Genomic DNA, 19,455 nt, shown 5'->3' with positions numbered 1-19,455 from the left:
CGTAATGCCACTGTACAATGTACACCCACTTTACACAATTTATGTTGTAAGTCCCATGTAATAGGTGGTGAGCCTATTGCCATATATCGGGCACATTTCCAGTCTCCGTGCTACCACTGAGAAATTTTCGAAAATCCGAAAAAAGCCCAGTAATACTTTGCCCGACCCGGGAATCGAACCCGAGACCCCTTGTCCGGCAGTCACACTTGCGACCACTCGGCCAACGAGGCAGTCAAAACCTAAACCTAAACGAAAATAGTAAATACATATTTTATTACAGATTATTCCTGTGCGCATTAACTGGTATTGTGGATGGGCTTGTGGCAGCGACTTCTAAACTATTTGACAGTGAACTACTATTGTAAGATCCACGACCAAATCGACTCCAACCCTTTAACATAAATCTTAGCTCCATCATCAGATCAAATTGTAATGTAGTTGGTTGGGGTACTTTGTTAATGAAAAAATTACCAAACATACTAGTCGCGCTACAAAAGTTCCTCTCGATTATACTGAAACCCCTTCATCATATCCTGGCTTGTTCAAATCTAATCATTTTGGAGGTATACTCTTTCGAACAGAAAAAAAAATCGTCAAAAACAAATGAGTCGATTTAGTTTAATGAACAATGCACAAAGCAGCCGCGGGAGGCCGCGAAGGTCGGCGGCTGCAACCTGACCCTGCTCGTGCCACAATACCGAGGAAGCGATTTTGACAGAACGAACCACTTAACGTCACGCAACGTCTTGGCTGCACTCTCTGCACTCTCTGCACTCTTTGCTCCCAGCTAACGAGTACACGAGGCCTGATGTAGCAACATTATCAGACAAGACATATCGTGAGTAACATTAGCCGTAACAACCACTTCAACACATGGTTGCCGTGTATGCCACTGTTGCACAAAATGTGGGCAGATTCAATTGTCACATGAAATAACGATTTTTGTTATTCATAAATTGTTGCTCCTAATGAAGTTGCTGTTGACGTGTAGGTAGAAATGTGTATTATTGAAACAATGCAGCAACATAATGACAAGGAATGTCGAACTATTGTGAATACAATGGACACCCAAACGAATGGGTCCTAGAAATTGGTTGGAAAACAGTAAAGTGCGGTGACCCAGAAGCTGGGGTCGGCTGCGGGTGTTGCAACATCCTTCACCAGCAGCGTACACAATGAGCCGAATCGAGTGTCGCGCGCTCGCCAGTGTCTCTCCTACTAACTAATCCTTGATTCCTGATTAGCTAGAGCCGGCTGTCGATGTCGCCCCGTGTGAAGCAGTGTGAGCCACTTGTGTTACTCGTGTCTCGCCAGTGGGCCGGCGTGAGCCACGAGCGTGTCCACAGAGTGGTGTGAAGTCGCGGTGCTAACGAGGGCCACACGACCCATGGCCGCGTCGTGTGCATCTCTCGTCTTTACGCTTCATTAGATCTTACTAATAGAGTTAATAGAATAACAAATTAGCCACTTAATCTATTTATACAAGAGTTGACATTAGTATGTTATGTGTTCAAATCATTTTCAATTAGATTGGTGCTTAAATGAAAATAAAACCGATCACGGGAGAAGCTGCTGGTTTCTAGGATCTGTTCATAGTGTACGGCAACCTCTATCAGAGTAATGTATTAGGTAATTTAAATGTACTGTCCTCAGGGATGTGATGGACGACGGTGACCTCTCGCGTCCGGCTCTGGTTCATGACATGGTAAGGAGCGACGGGCACTGGGATCCTTCTTCCGCCCCAGCCGCTGCAAGTGCAAATTCCCGGACAGCTACCGAGGGTAGCTCACCGCCCAACCAGAACTAGGCCCGTGCGTACGGTGCGTTGCTCTCCATGCGCGCCTCTAAGAGCCATCAGACCGCCACAGAGTGAGCCCAGCGGGGCTGAAGCCTAAATTGGAGCTGCGAACGGCCTAGCGGATTACCGGGGCTCCGGGACACGAAGCAGAAGTTGGGACGGGGTGACACTTCCTCCCTCAAAAAAGTAATTAAAATGTTCAAAAACAAAAAAAGAAAAATGAAAGCAAAGCGAGCAAGCTGCTAATGTGCTGGCCGTCGATGCCAACAATTGTGCGGATCGACTTGAAAATCTTGTCCCATAGTTCTGGTTAGGTTTAGCAATATTATCCTTGTGCTTGCGTTACTGTAATTGCCCAACTTAATGACACTACGGAGAAGGAAGGAAGGAAAACTGAAGACATGAAATAAAGTAATAATAATTGGACTACTTTAATTATTAAACGGCTTTATTTAGCTTGCCGCATTTGTTTGTGTTGGTTTGTTTGGGTTTAATAAGTAAGTGGAACTTTATCTGTCAGTCGTCAGGAAGGAATCGCTAAGTCTATCGATTTGATATTTGTGTGAAGTGTCGCATTTAGCGCTGACGTCAAATATCTGGGTCTGCATATCAGTTGTCAACTTGTCAGTTTAAAGTGGCGTGTTTAGATAACCAGTGTTTGCAAAATGGTTACTGGTTCCTGGCGGGTTCTGTATCGCCTAAAACATTGGCTACATAGCCTTCGTATTAGGCCTTGGTTTACCCTATTTATCGATTATGCTACTGCAATCTGAATACATATCTCCTTAGTAATCTTGACCGACTTCTGAATAACTGAATTCGATTCGTCTTTCATGACCGATGTTAGAACCAACAGCCGATGTAGCGTATGTCGGACAGACCCACGACGGGAAGAGTGGACACGCCACACGAGTGTCACCGCCCCCCCCCCCGCGCCCCGCGTGCCTCCGCCGTGTACCGGAACAAATAGAGGAATTATTACTTTTGATTGAATTTAATGAGAGCCACATGCCGGCGATGTATGGAAGTACTCCGTTTGATTGGTTTGCGTTGTGACGGAGCGCGGCGTGCAGCACTGTCCGCAGCAAGCACGGTGCGGCAGTGGGGCGGTTGTGCGGCGGCAGTGCGGCGGTTGTGCGGCGGTAGTGCGGCGGCAGTGCGGCGGCAGTGCGGCGGTAGTGCGGCGGCAGTGCGGCGGCAGTGCGGCGGTAGTGCGGCGGCAGTGCGGCGGTAGTGCGGCGTTAGTGCGGCGGCAGTGCAGGCGCGCTCCACCGAGACACGTGCACTCTCTTCTAATTAGGAGCGAGCACGTCGTCCAGTTCTTATTCCAGTTTAGTGCCGCTTGTCGAGTAAATGCCACATTATTTCGATTAGCAACGTGGCACGCTCGACTGCCATTCAATACATTAGTACGAGTTTGTTAATACAATGTGAAGTTTCATTCAACAAGCTGAGAACTCGTGACCTGAGTGCTATACCTACGGCGGCGGTTCAAGCCGGTTTAAATTCATAATAATTCATTGTTTATAAAATTATTTAAATTATTGCCCCTTAATTTCCCTAACATAGCATCATCACAATAATATCATGGTCTCCCGATGATGAGAATAAAGGTGCTTTTCCACCAGAGATGATTAGAATAAAGGTGCTTTTCCACCAGAAATGCGTTATATGCTATGCTACGAAGATGTAATAGCTAAGCTATGAAGCTATGTGACCGTTTCCACTGATACTAAGCCGTGTAGCTGTGCAAGGAAGATGCTCAGCTCGATTATGCGATGTATCGATAAAAGGAAAGCCATCTATAGTCCACATCCATAGCACGCATCCATAGCACGCATATTTCCATACAAAAAACATAGCTTAGCTGAGTCCGTTTTTATCAGTGGTTAGATAAGAAGCTAAGCAGCAATGGTCCTACACCGATGTGTTATGATGATGATTGGTGCACATAGCTTATGAGTAGAATATAATTGGTGAAAACCAACCGCATCCTCAGCAACGTAGCACCGCACATCATCGTTGCGAATCATATTTCCAACAAAACAAACCCGTTCAAACTGGACCTCCTCCTCTCCTCCTTTTTTAAATTACGTTACAACATAGATTGCACGTACATAATATTAGTATAATATTATTAATCCATATTAGCTTCTTACCAAAATATTAAAAATACTAGCTTTTGCCCGCGACTTCGTCCGCGTGGAATAATGATATCTGGCAGAATTTGAGTTTTTTTATTTGTATTTTCCAAGTTATACTATTCTACGACTACAGTAAGTGTGGGAGAGCCAAGCTTTGGCACGAATGGGCCGGCTCCACAGGAGTGATACCACGGCGTCACAGGAGTGCTACAACGGCCTCACAGAAAACCGACGCGAAACAATTAATTAATTTTATTTATTTTATATTTTTTTTTTCAATTTAATATTTTGAAATGTTATCAACAAGTATAGTAAATAAATAAATAATTAATTATATTATTTATTTTATTTTATATATATAGTTTTTTATTAAATAGGTAATAACGTCAACATTTTTTTAATTAGGGATGAATGAAAGTGTTATAAACGTAAGAGTAGACAAATATAATCAGAAAGCTCCGAACTGCTAAGCTATCGGGAGTTATACGTGTTATAAAAGTATATATATATTGTGAGTCTAATAAAAGATAGACATTTGCGGTCGTGGAATATTTTTTAAACAATTTTAAGGAGAACATTGCCGTCATACATTATTTCTGTGTAGCTTTAACCATTAAGGCTGCACACGCGACGGAAGCTTAAAGAATGGAGTAAGTTCTCCTGTTTTCCCAACATTTCCCTTGACTGCTCTGCTCCTATTAATCGTAGCGTGATGAAAATTATACTATAACCTGCCCAAGAGTATGAAAAACAATTGTACTAAGTTTCGTAGAAATCTGTCGAGTGGTTTTGTTTCTATAACGAGCATACAGACAGACAAAAAAAATCTAATTGAATTTTTGTCGTCAGTATCGATGACTAATCACCCGCTGATAGTCATTTTAGAAAAATTTCATGTAGAGAATTCACCTCTCTACAGATTTATTATAAGTATATAGATATATATAGATAACAGATACCCTCAATTCAGTGCTAACCAAAACTAGAAATTGAAGGAACGACCATAACCTCGAGATAAATTATTCCAAAACAAAGTTAATGACGTTCCACCGTTACCAAAGATCAGCACTAAACTTAGATTTTACCTTTGAAGGGTCGTTACGTACTACAGGCTACACATAGATCGCTACGTACTACAGGCTACGCATAGATCGCTACGTACTACAGGCTACGCATAGATCGCTACGTACTACAGGCTACGCATAGATCGCTACGTACTACAGGCTACGCATAGATCGCTACGTACTACAGGCTACGCATAGATCGCTACGTACTACAGGCTACGCATAGATCGCTACGTACTACAGTTTTTAATTATAGATAACTTCATGTGTCCTTCGTTGATTTGCAGCTAACGTGTAAAGAATTTGCTTCGGTCAGTCATATAAAATTAATATTTCCGCGATGGAGAGAGAGACTGAATATTGTGGTTACGTTAACTCCACGTAACGTGAGATGTGTTTACACAAGCGGCGCATTACATCGATGTGCTTTAAAGTAATACACTGTAACAAACCACATTTTCAATCTATTGAAATATAAATTTTTTGCCTCTACATAATACGAAACTGTATTGTTCATCAATAAAAATAGTAAATAGGGTAGTAAACAGAATATTTAAAATATATTTTTAATTTAAACATATTAGACACTTATTTTGTCATATTATAAGGAACAATACTTAAATAAAACGGACTCATGTTTAGGAGTGAAAGGTTATTACGTCACGTTACTCTATAAAATGTAGTAAATCGTAACGTTACGCGATAGTTCAAATCAAAATTGGATAAATATTGATTTATGTAAGTAACATGGAGAATTTACAGAGTTACAGTTAAAAGAAACAGAAAGTTGGACTGTCAGTCAATAACAAGTCTTCACTTATAACTTATAAAGTACAGAGTAATAAAATTAAAAATCATAAGGATGCAGATGAGAAAAGACATTAATGGTAAGCGTCCACAGGCCCGCATTGTACGCATCGCACGCATCGTACACAACGAATTTTAGTTTGCTTTGTATAGAAACTCGTACAACTGCGTCCACTGCAATGCCTACATGCGATGCGTAGTGATGTCTTCATACGGAATGCGTGCGATGTGTGTGCCAAATAACAGATACACTATAGAACCATAACAATTAACAAATTGCTAAAATTGTACAACAATCACACCGTTATATGAAACTGCTTACATGACAAAGTGTCGCCTCATGCACCTCCTAACTGCGGGCACACTACTCAAGAATATATGACAATTACCCATATTTATGTTAGAAACCTTAACTAACTGATTGCATATTTAATGTTTGTAATAACAATAATTTGTGTTGTAACTAAGGTCTTAGTTCACAGTCCAGTCGAGTGACGAACGCATGCATTTGTCAAAAACAATTGTCGTCAGAGTCGCGGCGAAGCGCGAGACCTATGTGTCATCCTTACACCTTTCTGTGCAATGTAGTGCACGGCGACACGAGCCACTGTACGGGCCTGCAGACAGCGAGCAAGGTTAGGTTGTCCAGCGTCGTGGGAATGGAGAAGTCCCCGACCGCTATTCCGTATACCCGAGTAGTAGGGAAGCGCGCCGATACGGAACCGCGAAAGGCCTAACGGGTTGCCGGGGCTCCGGCTCGAAGTAGCAGTAGGAACAGGAACTGGATGGGCGCGGACTCGAGTCCATGGAAAACAAACTAAGTAATATTTAAAAAAGCACGGTATGGTTTTTAGTCAGTAAGAGGACACTACCCGCGTCACCCAAGGCGAGAGAAGAAATTAAATGATGGTCACCCTCAAAACAATAGTCGCGAGAAGCCAATGGTGGTGCAGGTGGCGAGTTGTTGTTCGACGTGGAGGACTACTACAGGTCTAAGATCAGGAAACGTTAAAGGAGTACGGTGCGGACTGGTGTCGGGGCCCGCCGCCCGCCGCGCGGCTCGCACTTATTCAGTCGCCAGACAATTGGCCGACACGCCACTGTTTTATAGCGCATTGTCTATGGACTCGCTTCAATCAATAGGAGATAGCGTCATTACGTGCGAAATCGAACAATATGTTTGTCTGTCGCGGAGACGGCAGAGACCTACTTCATGTGCAAATATAATTGATATTATTTGTATACATAATACATTATCTATACATATAATAAAATCGTAGAAAAGTGCTGTCTGTACATTAAAAATAAAAATAAAAAAAATAGCAGGGGTTATTGTTATGTCGATGTCGAACCCAAAAATGTAATTAACTTTTTTTTTGTCTGTTTGTCTGTTTGTCTGTTTGTCTGTTTGTCTGTTCGTCTGTGCGCGCTAATCTCAGAAACGGCTGATCCGAGTTGGATGCGGTTTTCACGAATATATTGTGGGATGCTTAAATTTACATTTAGTGTTTGTTTCATGTCAATCGGTTCATAAATAAAAAAGTTATGTCAAATTAAAGAATCACGTCGAACATTCTATGCTTATACCATTAATCTCCGCAACTATTTGACGGATTTGGTTGAAATTTGGTACAGATATAGTTTAGAACCTTAGAAAGGACATAGATATATTTTTATTTCAAAAATCAAAAAATAAAATAAAAATAAAATAAAAATAAGATAAAAATAAAATAAAATAAAATAAAAATAAAATAAAAATAAAATTAAAATAAAAATAAAATAAATATAAAATAAAAATAAAAATAAAAATAAAAATAAAAATAAAAATAAAAATAAAAATAAAAATAAAAATAAAAATAAAAATAAAAATAAAAATAAAAATAAAAATAAAAATAAAATAAAAATAAAATAAAAATAAAATAAAAATAAAAAAAAATAAAAATAAAATAAGAATAAAATGAAAATAAAATAAAAAGAAAATAAAAATAAAATAAAAATAAAAATAAAAATAAAAATAAAAATAAAAATAAAAATAAAAATAAAAATAAAAATAAAAATAAAATAAAAATAAAATAAAATAAAAATAAAATAAAAATAAAATAAAAATAAAATAAAAATAAAATAAAAATAAAATAAAAATAAAATAAAAATAAAATAAAAATAAAATAAAAATAAAATAAAAATAAAATAAAAATAAAATAAAAATAAAATAAAAATAAAATAAAAATAAAATAAAAATAAAATAAAAATAAAATAAAAATAAAATAAAAATAAAATAAAAATAAAATAAAAATAAAATAAAAATAAAATAAAAATGAAATAAAAATAAAATAAAAATAAAATAAAAATAAAATAAAAATAAAATAAAAATAAAATAAAAATAAAATAAAAATAAAATAAAAATAAAATAAAAATAAAATAAAAATAAAATAAAAATAAAATAAAAATAAAATAAAAATAAAATAAATAATGTTTATGTTTATTGAACGAGTTCCGCGCGAGAGCAGCACCAGATGAGACCGCACAGTCACAAAGTTTGTTATTGATTAACAAGCTTCGCAGTGTGGTACACCTTGGCACCTTGACCAGTTTACTTCGATTCCACGATAAGGACGAGAGTAGCTCTCTGCTCACCCCACGCGAGGCACGAGTCGCGCTCGTTCCGGTCACATGACGAGCGGCCCGCGCCCCGCGCCCGCGCCCGCGCCCCTGCGCTGCGCACGCCGCATGCACTCGGCTCAGACAGACGAGTGACAATGCGAGCACTGTTCGAGAGGCGACGAGCTGTGCTGCAGGCGGAGTCTCGTCTCGGGGGCCGTGCGGTAATTTCATTGTAACTGTCGTATGTATATTCATTACACTAGCTTTTGCCCGCGACTTCGTCCACGTGGAACAATGACTTCGGGTAACATTTACCGTACTATACCGATACCCTACCCCTACGCCCACTCCTACCCTACCCCTAATTTCGACCATCGGCCCTATAGTTACAGCGCAAAGTCCACTGCAAGTAACGTAACATTCGACAAACTTATATTTGCGTTTGGTGCGGCAATCATGTCTCGGAATCCAGCCGCACAATTAAGTATATTTTTAGTGTATATACTTATTCGGAATAAAATGCATACAATGTTGTGCTCAGGATAATCTATACTAATATTATAAAGCTGAAGAGTTTGTTTGTTTGATTGTTTGGTCCGATTTGAATCATTCTTTTTGTGTTGAATAGTGTATTTATCGAGGAAGGCTATAGGCTATAAACCATCACGCTTTGACCAAAAGGATCCAAGCAGAGCGGGTGAAACCGCGCGGAAGTAGCTAGTAAAGTATACAAAGTTTCTACAATATGTGTGTGTGCGTGCGCAATTCCGAGTATGTGTGAATAGTACTGAATTTGGTGTGCTTTATTTAGCAGTCAGAAATGTCCCATAAGGAGCGACCACGGGTACATAGAGTGGGGAACCCCGGTGGCCATCTGTCCGATAGCACAGTGGTCGCATGCTCCGTGCAACTGAACACCTCGTCTCCTAGGCGTGTGCCATAACAGGCGTTGCACCTTAGGGGCTCCGGAGCGGGTTAGAGTTAGAGATCCCGGTGCCCCTTTGGTGCTGAGGGTGGTTTTAATGAGGTAAACATCCCAAATAATTTTCCCTAAGAAATGTAAATAAAAATAATACAAATGAGGATTAAGTCACACTACGGGACAGGAGACAGTCGCGTAACACTTTGTAAAATGTTTGGTAATGACAGGTGGAAAATGTCTGTATTTAAATTATTGCTGGTATCAATGTTATACAAACGGCATGATCTTATATTAAAATAAATCTATTTTTGTTCTAGCGGTCGGAATATGAAATAACTGTTTCTTACGCACAATACATAGTGAGTATCCCAAAGTGACCATACTGAGAAAGTAAGGGGAATCAATTTGACTTCTTATAATATTTGTACAAAAACAAAAGGTCTCTTTCGTTACGTCGAGTCGCCAGAGACGGCAACGGCGGCAGAGTCCCGCCATTATACCAAGGGTTATCACGATTCCATTGCAAATGTTTAAGTAGTTTATTCTAGATTCTTTGTATCCAATCAATGTAGATATGATACCGCGGGTTCCACACTACAGATGCATATCGACCGATCGAGCATTGGTCCTACAACTGACTTGTACAGTGACGGAGTGTGGATGTTCTCCTGAAGTCCTCAGTGACTCTCAGTATAAATCACACTAAACGGTAAGCGTTTTTGTTATGAGTCTCTCAGTACCCTTCCAACATTTTCATTATTAATGTTGTAGTCTTATTCAGTGAATTTATTCTTTCTAGTTTATAGTACAGCGTATGTTATCATGTTACATTTTTTCATATTGATGTGAAGCATATTATTTTTACAGTATTGACATAAATGTTTCTTATGACTTTATATATTTTGTTATCATGTGCATATAAAAAATGAAAAATTGATTATATTATTAAGATTTACAAAAAAATGTCATTAACATAAATATTAAACAGGGGGGGTCCGAGATGCGAGCCCTGTGGAACGCCCGATGTTATAGGCAAGAACGATGAACAAAAGCCTTTAACTGTAACCGCCTGAATACTATACCGTACCATGGGGGTAAGACTCGAACCACCGAAAACCTCCAATGTACTCAAGTTTACACAACCGCTTTTGTGTGATTGGTTTAGACCACATCCACTTGGTAGCCTCGCTCCATCGCGACGATAACACCATCAAGAAATTCGCATGAGTTGGTTCCCGTAGACTTGCGGCTGACAAAACTAGGCTGCTCTCATATTAACATTGATGAGTGGTGTAATTGCCCCACAAACAAAATGCTCAAACATTTGTGGCGACACTCTGACAAGTGACAGTTGACAGATGACAGAAGTCGCACATAGACTATCGACGAACAAATCAATGGATGACGTCACAAATATCCTGCATCGCACATATTAAGTTTGCATGCGAATTAACACGGATAGAAAATCCCAACGAACAACAGTTGGGCAGAAAGCCCGCCAGGCTGTTCACCTCGCCTGGTCGGAGGATCCTCCTTTTCTTAGGGAACTTTACTCTCTGTTTCCTAAAGTGGTGACCCCGACGTGATTGAAAGCAACCTTCACGGAGCAGATCAGCACCGTCATCCTTATCGCCATCTCCCTCCCCCATCATTTCTCCGCTGAGCGGTAATCAAGTCGCAGCCAACCAGCATCCTCGGCCTCATCAGGGACCACCACACGCTACATCGAAGATATGCAGCTTGGTTCTTCCCTACGGCCTCATCAGCGTCTAGGCACAGCACTCTCTGCACACGGTCTGAGGACGTCTTCCTCCCGTCAACGCAGACGCCAGCCACTACGCACCTACCCTCGCAGCATCTATTCCCCGACTCACCGTGGGACACTGCGAGCTTCACTACTTCGACTCACTGAAGTATCACCCTGCACCGCTCACCCGACTCACTGGGCATTCAGCGGCACAGTTCCGACTCACTGGAACTAGGGAATTTCTACACTGGCTCTGGCACCGCTCATCTCAAGCATCGACAGCCGTCTCAACGAGGATCGACCTCCGGTCTTGGGGGGGAGTGATGTGGCGACACTCTGACAAGTGACAGTTGACAGATGACAGAAGTCGCACATAGACTATCGACGAACAAATCAATGGATGACGTCACAAATATCCTGCATCGCACATATTAAGTTTGCATGCGAATTAACACGGATAGAAAATCCCAACGAACAACAGTTGGGCAGAAAGCCCGCCAGGCTGTTCACCTCGCCTGGTCGGAGGATCCTCCTTTTCTTAGGGAACTTTACTCTCTGTTTCCTAAACATTTTAAGGATGACACTCAGTTTTGAGATGGTACGATAGCCTCCATGTCATACGTATCACGACTCGTATAGATAGGCACAACATATGCTACAACAAACAAGCCATGCACTGGCACTGCCAAACTCCTGTAACACGTTTGCAAGAAATACAAGGGGAGTACCGTCGGGGCCAGAACCCTTTGTGTGTCTAGACGTTGGAGATATTCCTGTGACCGTACATATTCAGAGATATCAATTTTACTAATGTTTAATGACATTTGATTATAAACATCACCAGCAGTCGTGGCACATTCAATGAGTTTCTCGAAATTTGAGCCAAAGTAAGTGTTAATTTAATGAGGTTTTAAAATAACTGCCAGTAAATAAAACTGGCGTACTCTCGGTACACCTACGGTACGTTGGTTTAGAAGGATTGACTGATTTTCCAGCATCATTTTCAAAATTGCTCTATGTACCTATTTAATTATTGTGAAAAATATATATCATTATAAGTGTGAAAGTATTTTTGCATGATACATTTCTTTGCCTCTTGAAAATATATATAACTTTTCTCGTTACCGACCGTTTACTGAATCTATGTACTTTTTCCAAAGCAAGTGTGTGTCAATGTAAGGCATGTACTATATTTGCTGGAGAGTCGGACAGTTACCACCTGAGCTGGATTTCGATTGGCGGGATATAAGTACAAGATGTTTAGGATTAACTGTTGTAATTGCAACTCCTTTCGATATATTTTGAATGAGACACAGATACCAGGAGGAGGATAGACGGAACAATAAACCTTGCCGCAAGACATTGGAGAGCCGGGCGCCATATTCAGACTGGCTGTCACCATGTACAGCTGCAGGCGGCGGTGGGCGCGGACTGCACAAGGCAGACCGCCGGCACTGCCGCCGCTAAATATTTCCTCTAAGCAACATCAATTCGTACTTCGAGAAGTACCGATTTACTACAGCAATCATTGATTATAATAATATTTAGAACAGAGATTATATCCAAACGGCTCCACCGTTTGTCTGCCTGTCACCAGGCTGGCGTCCCCTGCAACGTCACAGTTGAGTGGTGAAATGTTCCTAGCTGATGTATTGTAATTGTCACTACAACAAATACTACTGAAATATAATAAAATAAATATTTAAGTACATCACACCACTAATGTGATTGTTGCCTTTCTTGGTAGATTGTATTGTAGGGTACTTGGCTGGTAGTGTCGTGGTCCAGCTGCGAGCGATGCTTCCCACGCGCAGTACAGGACGTGCAGTTTCGCTTGGTTTCACTACTATCTATGTATGCGAGTATTATGTCCTTAAACTTAACTTTGAAATTGACAAATTACTGTCCTCCCATACACGTCATGGTCACTTTTATTAATGATTTGATTAAATTCATAATTTTCGATGTTTAACCTAATTTGCATTGTGTGACCTCGTTGTTGCCAAACTACGCGTTTGTAGGTGAGCAGGAAACTTAGTTCTGTGTGTGACGTGCGCGGCGCGTGGGCCGCGGCGGGAGCTGCACCACAGGCTGCGCGAACTAAATGCAACACTCACTCTCCATCCCGGGAGACGACGAGCGGCGATGCCTTACACGGGAGTAATTGCAGGCGAGCAGCGCAAAGACAATTTTGGAAATCAAGTACGGATAATAGTCGAGGGTCGAGGGGTTCAGCCTCATATTAGCCGTCTAGACCTGGATTTATTCAGTAGCCGTCGAATAAATAAGCGCCGCCCCGAACACACGACTGCCGCTCATACATAGCGACAACTCATTGGTGGTGCACCGGACCGGGCATCGGGTACCCTGCCTCGTCACTGCGAGGCGACAGAGACTCGCGTGCTGTGTTCCTAGTAAGCTGGGCGCGTGGCGGGGCGCGGGGGCGCGGGGTCGCGGGGCAACATATCATTCGGTAAATTGAGAATCATTAAAGTAAATGAAGCATCGATCGCCTTATTATCGACGAGCCGCGTCTGTCGCACAACAACAAGTTGTGCGAGGACGGTATCTGTATCTGTGTGTACTGTCAGTACTGTACACTGTACTGTACATGTGTCGCCGATACTATGCGCTGTATGGGCAATATTGCACGCGGAGGTACTCATCCAGGTACATATTTAATTGTGCACTGGTTTGTGATTTCACACAAATACGTTATACACACCTGTATACATACACTAGCTTTTGCCCGCGACTTCGTCCGCAAGGAATAATGTTTTTTGGCAGAATTTGGTTTTCTGAATTAGTAATTTTTAAGTTATCGATTCGGTATCTAAGTTATGTTTGGTGTGAAGTTTAATTTATTTGTGTGGTTTAGTTACGTGAAGATAAAAGATAAACAATCCCACGGCGTGGCGGTCATATGCCTGTTCCCATTAGATAAGTACCGCACTGTCCCATGTCCTTTCCCTCAACTGTCGTTGTACCGCATGTCTATCAAATAGAAGTCGTTCGGAAGATAGAGAGCCCCGGGATTTTGACGCATCGTTCCCGTTCTCGTGAGATTTCTGGGATAAAAACGATTAAATGTCTTAACCCAGATCTCAAACTACTGTTGTTGTACCGAATTTCACTGAAATAAGTTCAGTGGTTTAAAAGATAGATGGAGTCCGGGATTACACCGCATAGTTCCCGTTACCGTAAGATTTCCGGGATGAAAACTATTATAATATGTTTTTATCGAGACGTATCTACTATCTCTGTACCAATTTTCACCCAAATTGATTCAGCAGTTTGATTGAGCAGCTAATATATGGAAAGTCCCGAATTGTTATCCGAATATTTCCAGTTCTCGTGGGATTTCCGGGAAAAAAACTATTTTATTACCTTTTTTGTATTTTAAACCATGTGTACTTACCAAATTTCATTTAAACCGGTTCAGAGGTTTGATAAAAAAAGATTTTGTAAAAAAAACAGTTAAGTACCGTATCAGTTAGGGACGAAATTTATCAAAATCTTTCCTACGGGGATGCCTACGTCATAGAAGCTTTATGCATGCAAAGTCTCAGCCTGATCGGTTTAAAATTGACAAAGTTTCATACATATACCTAATAGTTCATTATGTTACAAGACATGTATGAATGTGCATGATAGAATTAGTATTGTAGTTATATGTATAGTACGGTAATGTATATAACCCAAAACAATCATAGTTTTTGAGAAGCTGAACAAACCCACGCGAACGTCTGTGGTCGCGCTGCCGCCGGCCGCAGACTACGTCGCAGCTGGCGCGATACAGAGAGCACGCAGTATACATGTGTGGGAGCCTGCGTCACCGCGGCACTGGGGCACTCCGTTGAGTCAGCGAGCGCCGCCCGTCGTCAATGGGCCTTCCCTCCCCTCCCCGGCGCCGCTGAGCGCAGTCACATGACTACCAACACGGCCCTCCTCCCACTTCCCGCACCTCTGAGCCGCGTCGACTTATACCTGAGAACTTCCCCCATGCGCCCGCGCGGGCGGCGGGTCGACGACCGCTCTCGCGGGCTGCGCCGGCGACTGCTCGGGCTGCATCAGCTGCAGGAGGTCACGGCGTCACGTGCGCGCGCACCCCGGGGACCAAGCGGCGCCGGCCGGCGGTGCGGCCCGCAATCACGTGAGACCCCTCCTCCCGCCAACACCTGTCACTCCGGACTCTGCGACAAACCTGCTTTGGTAGTGGCCATTTACATTCATAGCGTTTCCACACGATTTCAAACAAGAGTACCTGCGTCTCAATCCACTCAGAATACAATTATCACGAATAAATTCTCAGGCCGTATGCGCGCGCGTATGATTTTAGTATATTAGTATTTTGACGTCATTTGAGTTAGTGGAAGAGGAGTGGAGCGCCGCCCCGCGCGCTCACGTTCGCGTTGACAACGGCTGGCGACCGGCGGCCAGCTCTCAGCAACCTCTTGGTTCTTGTACTCATTACTAACAATATGCACCGGTACATATTGTCATCAGACCTGCAGACCTGCCTCCGTCACCGTACACTGGCTACAACGGTTAAGAATACTTCATGAAATATTAGCTCCACCTTTAAAATAGGAAGAAAGAAAGAAAATGTATTTATTTACCATTAGTATGTGTCACGAAAGTTATAATATGAACATATTTATTCACCATTAATTAGAAAAACCAATAAAAGAAACAATCAAAACATAAAAATATCACAGAAACAGTAATAAAAATAAAGGTCCTCTGTAGTGATGTCACGAATATTAGCGTTCGCATTCGCGAATATTCGCGTTCGCATTTGCGAATATTCGCACATTTTTTGATATTCGCAATTTTTCATCATGTGAATATGAACGTCATAAAATTTTCTAAATTCAGTAGAGAAATAGGTATTAATTTATTATATAATTATAACATTACCTTATCTTACGATTAAACTGTCTCGCAATAATGTATTTCGTTCGACATAGTAAACTAATCAACTACTCAACTGTGTCTTACTGTGACTTGTAACCTACCACTGCTTATATATCAGTACCTACATACATATTATGACTTACAATAGGTAGTTATTTTTTGCTTTTTACCTTTTGTTTATTTTTAGTTTTGGTCCTTGAAGTCGGGTTTTTATTAAGTCTATACTTATTTTTTGAAAGGTATTTTAATCTAATTCGTATTCTTCAAAGACTTGAGTGTGATTTTTGAGAAAAATCCAAAATTGCGAATATCTCCGGCAAATATTCGCATTCGTGAATGTCTAACGACTGACATCCGTTACATCACTAGTCCTCACGGAAGGTTCCTCCTCCGTATGGCGTTGTCGTCTACCGGAAAAGTGCCATCAGTACCTACTACGAATGAAATGAAGATAAATAAATAGGTTTTGATATGAAATTAAAAATAAAATGTTATTTTAAGTAATTTCATTAGTAAATCAATAAAACCTACGGCCGAAGATTAAACGAAACTTCGCATTCGAGAACCGGAGTAGTACAGTAGTTCCGAAGATTAGCGCGGCCAAACAAACTCTTCAGCTTTATAATTATATGAGTATATAAAGTATATAATTATGTATAGATATAGATAATGTAAATTGTGTAATAGTATATCAGAGCGGCAATACAACATAAGTACATAGAAGAAACAAGGCGCCGAGTACAGGCGACGGAGGTGTATAGTTGTGCACTGCTACCGTGCACCGTCTGGGTGCCGACTCCACGCAGTCCCTGCTCCCTGGTAAAGAGTTCAACGCGTGCCGCGAGCTGCCGCCGCGCGCCGCACTGCCCATGTAGTGTCCATATGTCTTTGACTGGACGTGTGGCCTGGCATGCAGGTGAACGTAATTATAACATCGGACATATTAGAACAGAGACGTGGTTTACTTTCATATTTATACAGAACTAGCAAACCCGGCAAACTCCGTTACGCCACCAATGACTTTCCCTGTTTTCCTGCGTTTCTCTTAAATTTTTCCTGATTTTTCTTTGCTATAAACTTCACAGAGCCCGAGACCTTTCCAACGAATGCAAAACCGTGGAAATCAGTTCGTACGTTCTGTAATAATAGCGTCAGGAAGGAAAACCGACACCGAAAAGATTTATGTATGTCATGCGCGAATCCTTTTGGTCATAGCGTGTCGTTTTGTTACCATCCTCGATAAATGCTCTATCCAACACAAACAAATCAACTCTTCAACTTGATATATAGTATAGATATAGATTTAGTCTCGTTCTGCCTAATCCGTCTGTTTTTCTACCGTAAAAAGTTGTGAGATGCATGCAATACCAAGTTGGTTATTTTATTTAATCCCTACTTAAGAGACCTTATGCCTTAAGTTATTATGTAAATTGTTATCATTTCAATATGACATTTCTTTTCCGTTTAAAATAAAATAGATTGACTTGGCCATCTGACCATCATGGCCACAGTGGCGGTGTGTCCTGCATGGGCTGAGCACCGCCGTGTCCTCGGGGATGCCGTCTCCTCCTTCTGCGAAGCAGTCATGCTAGCTACGGAGGAAGCTGGGTGTCTGAGAGAACGAACCTCCTCATGCCACAAGAGACACTCCGTCGCAATAGACACTCCGGGAGTCGGGGATCGCGCGACAATCTCCGGCCACCGTAAGTGCGGGTCTGCGGACGGCGAGCAAGGGTAGCTCGCCGCCCGACCAGAACCAGACCCGTGCATGCGACTGAGCCATCGGCCCACCACAGGTGGGGCCCATTAGGGCTAATGCTTGATCCGGAGCTGCGGACTACCTTACGGGTTAACCGGGGCTCCAACTCGAAAAGCAGGAGTAGGAACGGGGTGGTTTTTAATCAGTAAGAGTCTGACCTCCCGCCTCTCGCCCCCTCTTGCCTCTCCTAAGGCAAGGGAAGTCATTGGAGGATTTTCCCACCTTAAAAAAAAAAGCTTCTTGTTTTATCCACAACGTTATAGGCGGTGAAAATTGACCTGAAAAGCTTTGATTTGAGAAAAAGATGGTACGGTCGTGCCGTTTTTTTGCTCGGGTTGGCGGGGGAAATCGGTCACTCAGTTGTAACGACGAATCGTGAAACTTTAAAAAATAATTAACTTATACCGCTTAATTAGGCGACCGACGTTGATCGTTTTTGAGTGTGTTTCCCTGACGTTACTATGAAAAGAACCGCAGCCGCACTACGTCCCCAGCACGTCAGCAGGAAAGTACCAGCCGCAGCCGCACTACGTCCCTTGTACGTCAGCAGGAGATGAGTGGCTATATTCGTGTACAACATTACATCGATACCTACAACATTACACCGTATGGGGAAACCACTTATAACTTAATTTAAACCACATATTTGTTATTATCTTGACTTACAATATACAAAAAAAAATGAAGAGAAATAGGTCTAGTAGTTAATCCAAAAAGTGCTCTTTGAGCATAATTCTCTTTGAGCTAAATGAAACTCTTTACATACAGGTACGGCATTATATGATAACAGCCGCGTCGCATGTCAGTAACATTTCTAGACAACCTACAACATTACAGCTCTTCGGTGGTCAAGAATCATAAATCTGATCTGATCCCACAGAATTTAATACCTACTTGATTAATTTCATTATGTATTTTGTTTGAAAATATCATTTTTTTGTTTTCGGTTTTCGTTGAAATGTTTAGTTGTATTATGTTTCTGTGGACGAGTACTACATGTAGTTACATTTAAATCATATGCGTGATCTACTGATCTCCATGCTGTATACGTACCTACTAGTGGAATTAAACAATCATAATTTGAAAGTGTATACATTTATTCCGTTTCAGCCAACAGCTGTAGCTGTGCCTGGAGCTGGCAGCGGTTGCAGCGGTAACTACGAAGGTCACCGCTCACTGCGCATTATGCTCTGCAGCTGTGCTTATCTCGTCAATGATGTCTTAGGATTAGGATCACACGTTGTGAATGACGGCGCGACGCTCGCCTGCTCGTGATAACGTTCAATAATACACTTGTTTGTGAGATGTGTTTGTGTGCCTAATCTCACTTTACAGATAGTGGGTACCTACATAGTAGATATGCAGATCAGACAGTAACGAATGCAATATTATAAGGGCGTGTGAGATCACTAACTACACTATGTTTTATTTAGTGCCTACATTACATATTATGTTATGTATTACCTGCTACGGTACGTATACCTACTCCTGGAATTGTGAAGACACTTGCCACGTAGGAAACGTAGTAAGGTAATAGTATTGTAGGCTTTGCAGACGGTTCGCAGAGCCAGTTCGCGTACAAGTAGGTAGGTATGTAATTGTTACTGAAACTGGACACTTTGTTTATTGCGAGAGATATGTGACGTCAAGTGGCACAAGCTTCGAGAGCGGCAATAATGACATTGATACAAGCCAT

The 19,455-nt window shown here is 41.5% G+C and overlaps 1 long non-coding RNA gene across 1 annotated transcript; it reads left to right on the top strand.

Moving 5' to 3' along the window:
* The first annotated feature begins 1,437 nt into the window (after positions 1–1,437).
* Positions 1,438–4,276, top strand: LOC126912509 (uncharacterized). The gene is made up of 2 exons (XR_007707241.1): positions 1,438–3,411; positions 3,444–4,276. It is a non-coding gene; the product is annotated as an uncharacterized LOC126912509 (long non-coding RNA).
* Positions 4,277–19,455: the final 15,179 nt, after the last annotated feature.

Source organism: Spodoptera frugiperda, chromosome 26 (assembly GCF_023101765.2).
Source record: "Spodoptera frugiperda isolate SF20-4 chromosome 26, AGI-APGP_CSIRO_Sfru_2.0, whole genome shotgun sequence".
Lineage (NCBI taxonomy): Eukaryota > Metazoa > Arthropoda > Insecta > Lepidoptera > Noctuidae > Spodoptera > Spodoptera frugiperda.
This window is presented reverse-complemented; position numbering and strand designations above follow the sequence as displayed.